Source organism: Aethalodelphis obliquidens, unplaced genomic scaffold (assembly GCF_003676395.1).
Source record: "Aethalodelphis obliquidens isolate GAN/ISIS:26980383/991018 unplaced genomic scaffold, ASM367639v1 scaffold9, whole genome shotgun sequence".
Classification (NCBI taxonomy): Eukaryota; Metazoa; Chordata; class Mammalia; order Artiodactyla; family Delphinidae; genus Aethalodelphis; species Aethalodelphis obliquidens.
The window spans coordinates 3,166,913-3,175,371 of NW_020837953.1; the positions used below are offsets into that span (position 1 = coordinate 3,166,913).

At 47.9% G+C, this 8,459-nt stretch overlaps 1 long non-coding RNA gene across 1 annotated transcript; it reads left to right on the plus strand.

Moving 5' to 3' along the window:
- Positions 1-3,346: 3,346 nt before the first annotated feature.
- Positions 3,347-7,671, plus strand: LOC113622374 (uncharacterized). The gene is made up of 3 exons (XR_003433493.1): positions 3,347-4,176; positions 5,671-5,754; positions 6,807-7,671. It is a non-coding gene; the product is annotated as an uncharacterized LOC113622374 (long non-coding RNA).
- Positions 7,672-8,459: the final 788 nt, after the last annotated feature.

Here is an 8,459-nt window from a genome sequence, read left to right on the forward strand (position 1 = left end):
AATGCAAGGGAGGAAAAACAAAGCAACACCGAAAAATATTTCCAGCCTGCGTGGCAGCAGAAGGAAGGAGCAGAGTTTTGCCTATTGTAGCAAAATTGACTACAATCTTAGAAAGGTTTTGCAAGATGATGGAAAGGGCCTCCTGAATACTCAGGGTGGCAATGGGAGGGTGGGAGGAAAAAAGGAGAGAGGGAAGGGGTCTTTGGAGCCCCCCAGCTCTGTCAGGTATGTGTCATGAGATCGAGAACAAAGTGTGTAGCCTCCCTGAGACTTAGTTTCTCAAATGTAAATGTGGATATCACCAAAATTTATTAGAGAATTTAAGGATAACTGTATCATAGCTCATAGATCCTAAGATACTGATCGTAGCATCTCTGAAATTAGAATGTGTCTCGTAATCCATCGCATTTTAGAGTCTATGAACTAGTGGTATGTAAAATGCATCACCCAAAGTGAACACTCAATAACTATGGACAAACATAATCTAGTAAAAGCCGAAAGGTGAATCCTAACACATCCTGCAATATAATTGAGGCAGTTAACAGAAATGTCAGGGTGGCTAGGTTGCTGGAGAATGGGAGCCACACCTTCTGTTCATTGTACACGGTTCATGATCTCTCAGGTGAATGGATATAACTGAAGGGCCCTCAGGTTCATTTCAAATCCAAGATTCCAGGTTCCTCAGACAGTGTATCTGCTGGCATAACACTACCAACCCCCAGAGTTCCCTATTCTCTGAATCCAAGTTCAGGACACATGATTTCTCATCACTTACAAAATGAAATCTAAAAAATGTCTGGTCAAACTCAAGTCATCAGCGGAGACTAGAACCACCCAGAACAACCCAAAGTTCTTAGAACCGTATTGTTTCCCACGTCTGGCTCTTTGCATGTGCTCTTCCTCCTGCCTGGAATTGCCTCTTTTTTCCCTTCCCTTCTTCTTTCTTTCCCCTGTGCTGGGGGCATTGGATACAGCAGGACAAATGGACAAGGAATCCTTTCTGTCCACAAATTACTGAGAACTTGGCAGGGAAGAGAGTTAGACAAGTAATACCGGGTAAGGACAGGGTACAGGGAGTGCTGAGATCGGAGAGTGGACCTATCCTCACACTGACTACCCGACAAAACCCTACTCTTCTCTGAGGCATAAGTCAGCATCCCCTCTTCGGTGAAGCTGTCCAGGACGCCTCCAATCAGGCAGACTTCCGCAAGCCTGAGGTAGCACCTTTCACTCTGGGTCTCTGGACCTCTGACTTCATTTCTCAACAGTGAGCTCCTTGAGGGCAGAGATGTGTTTTATTCGTAGCTTAGTCCCTAGCAGGACAGCATGAACAGAGGAGGGGCTCAAGAAATGTTTGCTAAATGGAGAGCAATGAAAAAAGGGTTTATCTGTGATTGGTGGGTTTCTCCATAGGAAAAGTCTTACAACAGATGTAAATAACCAAATGCATTTAACGCCTCTTCTCTGAGCCTTGGTGTCTGTCTCTGTGAAATGAAGAAATTAGTTATCAGTGCTTTTCTTTAAAACACAATTCCCATTCTCTCTCTGTCTCTCTGTCATCTCTCTCAATCTCTCTCTCTCTAGTAGTGAAATCTTTTCTTGAAGTGAAATCTTACTCGAAGCCCAATGTGCAGTGCAAATAAAGTCTGAGCTTCTCTAAAGTGAGACATGGTCTCTGACCCTTCAAGTCTCACCTCCGCTTTCCCTGTTCCAGGAAGAGTGCAGCTGGACACACTCTGAAGTCCCTCTCACCTCCAGGCCCTAATTACATTGAGTAGCCAGATTCACCTGGACCACATGTTACAACCAGAATATAATGCTCAATATTGATCGAGTGCCTAATGTGTGTCAGAACAGCCAGGCCCTTTTAAAAATTATCTTATTTCCTCTTTTTTTCTTTCCATTCCTTTTTCTTTGCCCCCGGTTCTTCAGTTTCCAGTTAAAAATAATCGTGTATTATTGTTAGCTGCCTTAAACACTTTTGGAGGATGAGTTATAGAGTTGTAAACAGATATAAACACAAAGCAAGGTGTTTGTGTAATCCCCACAACAAACCTGTGGGGTTGGTTTTAGTAATTCTGTTTCATGACTGAGATCAGCGGGGCTCAGAGGGGAAGGGAAGTTAGTTGCCCAAGATCATTCCAGGAAGTGGGTGAGCATCTCCTGGGAGCTTCCCCCGCCCAGCAGCATGCTCACTGAAAGGTGCACGCTTACTAATTTATGTAACCCCTAGAAAACCCCATGAGGTGGATACTGTTGCTATAGCCATGTCACAGATGAGAACACAGGATCAGAGAGGTGAAGTAACTTGTCCAGAGCCAGGCAATCAATAAAAGCCGAGCCAGCCTTGAACCAAGTCTGCGTGATGCCCAAACCTGGGCTGGTACCCAGTGTGGAGCCTCCAAAGCCCTGGTCCTAACTTCCCTCCCCCCTCTGAAGGGGCTCTCCATGCCCTCCTGGCCGGGATTTGGGAAGATGCAGAAATGCCAGGGACAACACCATGCAGAAGTGCAAACCACGGTCTTTGAGCAAACCGGGCTGCCTGCGGGCAAGTCTGGGTTTCATCGCGACTTGGCTGGGCGACTTTGACGAGTTATTTAACCTCTCTGTGTCAGTTTCCTCAGCCACAAAATGGGGATTACAATCGTAGCAACCTCAGAGGGATTGTTAGGCATGAAAACTCTTAGAACAGCATCTAGCATAGATTAAGTACTCGATAATTGCTAGCTCTTATGATGCGTGTCAAATGCCTAGCAATTAATAGCAGCTTTCTAATTATGTTATTACCATTTCAGTCTCTGTCTTGGGGGATTCCACGCATCTGTGGAACTTTTGCCCACAGAGAAGCTAGAAGAGGCCACAGAACTGACTCCAGGTAGGGTCCTGATCCTCTTCTTCTCTCCCAGGCTGAAGGCTTCTGCTCCCTTCCAACAGAAACTTATTCAAATCGACAAACACTCTTAAACACCTACTATGTTCCAGGCCCTGCTTGAGACTCTGGGTCCAGAGAAATCTCCCTGACTTTTGCACGTGTGTGTGTAAAATATTCATAAATAATATTTATCATTTTAACCATTCATAAGTGTCCAATGCAGTGACAGCAAAATACATTCTACCTTCTGTCTCTAACTACATTTTTTTTTTTTTTTCGGCACACGGGCCTCTCACTGTTGTGGCCTCTCCCGCTGCGGAGCACAGGCTCTGGACGCACAGGCTCAGCGGCCATGGCTCACGGGCCCAGCCGCTCCACGGCATGTGGGATCTTCCCGGACTGGGGCACGAACCCGCGTCCCCTGCATCGGCAGGCGGACTCTCAACCACTGCGCCACCTGGGAAGCCCCTCTAACTACATTTTAAAACATTTTATTGGGATAAAATATACCGCTTAACATTTACCATTTTAACCATGTTTTAAGTGCATAGTTCAGTGAGTGGCATTAAGTATATTCACATTTTTGTGCAGCCATCCTTATCATCCGCCTCCAGATTTCTCACGTTTTCAAACTGAAACTCTGTACCATTAAACACTGACTCCCCGTCCTCTCTCCCTAGCTCCCGGCAACATTCTACTCCCTGTGTCTATGAACTTGACTCTTCTAGGAACCTTGCATCAGGGGAATCACGCAATATTTGTCTTTTTGTGCCTAGCTTATTTCACTTAGCATCATGTCCTCAAGGTTTGTCCGTGTTGTAGCGTGTGTCAGAAATCCTTTGCTTTTTAAGGCTGAACAACATTCCATTGAGTGTACGGACCACACGTTACCTGTCCGTTCTTCTGTTGATGAATCTTTTGGCTACTGTGATAACGCCACTGTGAACAGGGGTGGACAGTTCTCCTCGGCTTGGAGCTGCTGTGGTCTAATGTGGGGGGCGACAGGTAGATTCACCAGCAAGTTACCCTGGATGAGCCCCCATTTTGTCATCTGTGAAATGGGGATACTGTTACCCACTGTAAGGGTTCAATGAGATGATGCACCATTTGGGGCAGTGCCGACACGTTGTAAACACTTGATAAATGTGAGCTTTTACTGCAGCTGCTGCCGCCGTGGGGCAAGATGTGTCTAGAGAAGAGGGGGCCTGAAAGCGGGGGGTCAGCTTGCGCCCTCCCACAAAGGTCACGTCAGCCCACCCTCATGAACATCCTGGCGAGTGGTCCCGAAGATCTCAATTTTCCAGGTGAGGAAAGAGACTCAGAGAGGTCCTTGGCTGTGATGGTACAGGTGGGTGTGATGGTGCTGGAACGGGGCTCCTCAGGCCTCTTCACTCAGATCCACAGAGCAGGGATGGTGTCAAGGCCCAGGGCAGGGAGGTGCAGCCCACGACAGCCCCTCAGATGTCTGCAGCACTGGCCGGGGAAAAGCCAACATGCTTGTCCCCGACGGCCTTAGTGTCGGAAGGAAGAGCTGGGAAGGCAGAAGGGAGGAAAGGTGTTAACGCGGAGGCAGAGGGCGCAGCCTGAGCGAAAGCCAAAGGGTGGGGGCAGCAGTGTCTGCAGGAGAAATGGGAGGAGGCCGGGCTGCAGGGAGCAAAGGCCGCTGTGCGTGGCAGGGTGGGGTCGGGTCATGGAGGGCAGGGGAGCTGGCCCAGCCCAGTCTGGTTCCAGGGCTGGGAGGGCTGGGAGGGCTGGGATGAACTACACAAGTGGTGTTTCTGGAGATTAGTCAGGCTGATTGAACAAGACGCTTGCCTCACGACAGGTCCCTGCTTTCGAACCACAGGTGATATTTAAAAAATTATATGTGTGTTTCACCAACATCACATACATGGTTCAGAAAGTCAGACAGTCCTGTAAGGCCCTTTCCCCAGGCCCATCTCCCTCCATCCCCAAATCTCACTGCCCAGAGTATTTCTTCCGTAGTTAACTCCATATTTCTTTTCTTTTTTTCTTTTTTTTTTTTGCGGTACGCGGGCCTCTCACTGTTGTGGCCTCTCCTGTTGCAGAGCAAAGGCTCTGGACACGCAGGCTTAGCGGCCATGGCTCACGGGCCCAGCCGCTCCACAGCATGTGGGATCCTCCCAGACCGGGGCATGAACCCGTGTCCCCTGCATCAGCAGGCGGACTCTCAACCACTGCGCCACCAGGGAAGCCCCCATATTTCTAAATAATGTGTTTAAACATCTCTTTCTTCATTTTCAGTTTGAGATATGTTCTATCGACTTGCTATGATGGAAGAGAAGGATCTAGCTCTCTTCCCCACAAAGCCACTTCCCCTTACCCCAACTTCCCAGTCCAGTTACAACATAATTTTTGGTTAGATTTAGCATTTAGTATTGCAACCACGTAGGTCACAGCTGAACCATATAGTATGATGATTAAATTTCTCCTTTTGTACAACTCATTCTTTTTGCTGAAATTAAGGTCTCAGTTTTTAACACGATACACTTCATTTTCTAAGCACATTTATCCATCTGAGAATGTAAGTCTTTTCTCAGAAGTTTCAAACGCAATAGCTACTCAATGATCTGTCCATCTTGCTTCCTTCCAGAGCCTTCAGTGCTTCTAGTCTAATTCAGACACCTGTTCTCTGCATGCTGCAGAGGTAGCTATGCCCAGCTGTGTTTCAGTGGAGCCCCTGAGGCCAGAGAGGTGACCAGGGTCAGATGCATCTTGGCCCAATGGTCATTCATCTATAGATTTTACTCAGAAAATACCTATTGTGTGCTTTCTAGGTCCCAAAGAGGTCCAGTGCCAGAGGCTGGGGACCCAGAGGTGAATTAGATGTGGTCTCCACCTCCAAAGGGGTCTGAGCCCAAGTAAGTGCTGGGCCAGAGGCAAGCTCTGGGAGTTTTGGGGTGGGGGGAGGGCAGAGAAGAAGCCCTTAACTCAGCCTTGGGTAGGGCCAGTATAGAAGGCTTCCTGGAGGAGGTGAGGCTAAATGAGTCCCAACTTGTCAGGAGGAGTTTTCTAAGAGTTCTGGGAAGGGCATGCCCAGTATGCAAGTGTCATCTGCACAGTCATGGGGACATGAGAAAGCATGACTCTTTCTGGGAATTTCAAAGAAGTAATTAGTGATGATCATGTGGGAGGGTTCTAGTGGAAGGGCTGGTGGTGTCTTGTGTACCAGGCTCAGGGAGCTGAAGAAAACAGAGAGAACAGAAGGATCTTAAAGAGGACAGACATGAACAGGTCTGCATTTTTTAGAAGACAGGATGGCTGCAGGGGGTCAGATAGATTGGAGAAAGAAACGGGCTAGTGAGGGGAACGTTGATGTCTGGCAAAGGATAAAAAGGGACTGAACTACCCCTGGCACTGGAGGTGAAGCATGGGGCTCACAAGACCTTATGGAGCCCAAATGGACTAAACTTGGGGTCACAGGGAACGTGAGAATACTGACCGATAATCCCCAGGTGTCCCAGGGAAAAGATGTTTCAATTCAATGCGTGGCTCCTGGGAAACCAGAAGCTACTATGGGCTGGAAAGAAGGACATTGACTTCTTGGTGTGTTTGAAGGGCCAGAGGTGCTGAAAGGATGGATGCCCAGGGACTGAGGAGACAGGGTGAGGGCCGGGGAGTTTAGAAATTGGATGGCAAACGCAAGATTAAAAGGCTATGGAGTCAGAAGTGTTGGTACAGCCTAGCTGGTAAGAGCATGAACTCTGGGCCCAGGCAGCCCTTGGTTTAAATGCCTGCTCTGACACCTGCTTGCTGAGCCTCTGTTTCTTCATCTGCAAAATGGGGACCATAATCCTACCTACCTCGTGGGGCATTTGTGAGGATTAAATGAACCCCTGGCTGTAAAGTGCTTGGCACAGCGGCTAGGACATAAGAAGTGCTTCATTTTGTGCCTTCCTATTGTTTGTCTTAGGGATCAAGCATGGCTTCAAAAAGCAGGTGAGATCTGAGCTGACTTCGGAAGAGGAGGAGCCAGACCTATCTTCATAGGAGCGTGACCTGTGCTGTCACACCAGGCCCTGTGCTCAGAAGGCCCCCGTGCTTCGTTTAATGTTCTCCTTTGCCATCTTGGAGTTCTGAATTTTTGAACAAAGGACCCCATAGTTCCATCGTCCACTGGGCCCGACAAATTATGTAGCAGTGCTGTGAATAGGAGACCATCAGGCAGAGAAGAGGGGGTATCTTTGAAGCAAAAGGGCTCTGAGTGTGCAAAGGCATGCTGAAACTTGAGGCTTAGCTCATCCTGGAAACACTGCCAGGCACGCTGTTTCTAGTCGGAGAGCTGTGCATCCCAGGAAAGCGGGAGAAGCTCCAAGTGGAAAACAGTGAAAGGCTTCAAACGCAAGGTTAGGAGGTTTGGATGTTGTATGAGGTGTCCGTGGGGAGCCTTCCAAACTGTGAATTGGGAACGTGATAGCTCACGGATGGCACTGTGGCACTGTGGAGGCGAACGGTGCAGACGGTGTTATGATGTGTACTTTACAGATGGGGAAACTGAGACCCCAAGAGGTGATGTGAGCAGGGCTGCAAGAGAACTTTTGTGGGCTCTAGGCACTTTTAGCTTCATGGACCCCTTTCTTCAGAAATCTGCATATATGTGTACATATACGTGTATGTACACATACATACTCATGCACATATGCATGTACATATGTGTATGTATAATTATATTTTACACCTGCATTGGTATAAAGGCAAATACATTAATATTATATACTAAAACACTTTCTTTGACTTAAAGTACGGTGGGCCCGAGGTTCTGTGCCTGCTGCACTTAATGGAATATCACCCCGGACACCGGCTGCTCAGCCCTTCTGTCTCTGCAGGAGCTGCCCTCAGGACTCCTGGATCTTCCTGGAATGGGTGGGCGGCCCTCTTCTCCCCAGGGGTAGCACTTGCCAGTCCCTAAGCCCCTTTCAGATGGAACCTGCTTTGCCTCCAAAGACTTTCCATCCCAGTTTCCTAAGGAGGGTGCCGATGACTGTTTGGATTTGTATCCAGATGGTGGGGCTGAGTGACAGGCAGAGAGAGAGTTGCATGTGCCAAAATGTTCATTGCAGCTCTATTTACAATAGCCCAGAGATGGAAACAACCTAAGTGTCCATCATCGGATGAATGGATAAAGAAGATGTGGCACATATATACAATGGAATATTAGCCATAAAAAGAAACGAAATTGAGCTATTTGTAGTGAGGTGGATGGACCTAGAGTCTGTCATACAGAGTGAAGTAAGTCAGAAAGAGAAAGACAAATACCATATGCTAACACATATATATGGAATTTAAGAAAAAAAAATGTCATGAAGAACCTAGGGGTAAGACAGGAATAAAGACACAGACCTACTAGAGAATGCACTTGAGGATATGGGGAGGGGGAAGGGTAAGCTGTGACAAAGCGAGAAAGTGGCATGGACATATATACACTACCAAACGTAAGGTAGATAGCTAGTGGGAAGCAGCCGCATAGCACAGGGAGATCATCTCGGTGCTTTGTGACCACCTAGAGGGGTGGGATAGGGAGGGTGGGAGGGAGGGAGACGCAAGAGGGAAGAGATATGGGAACATA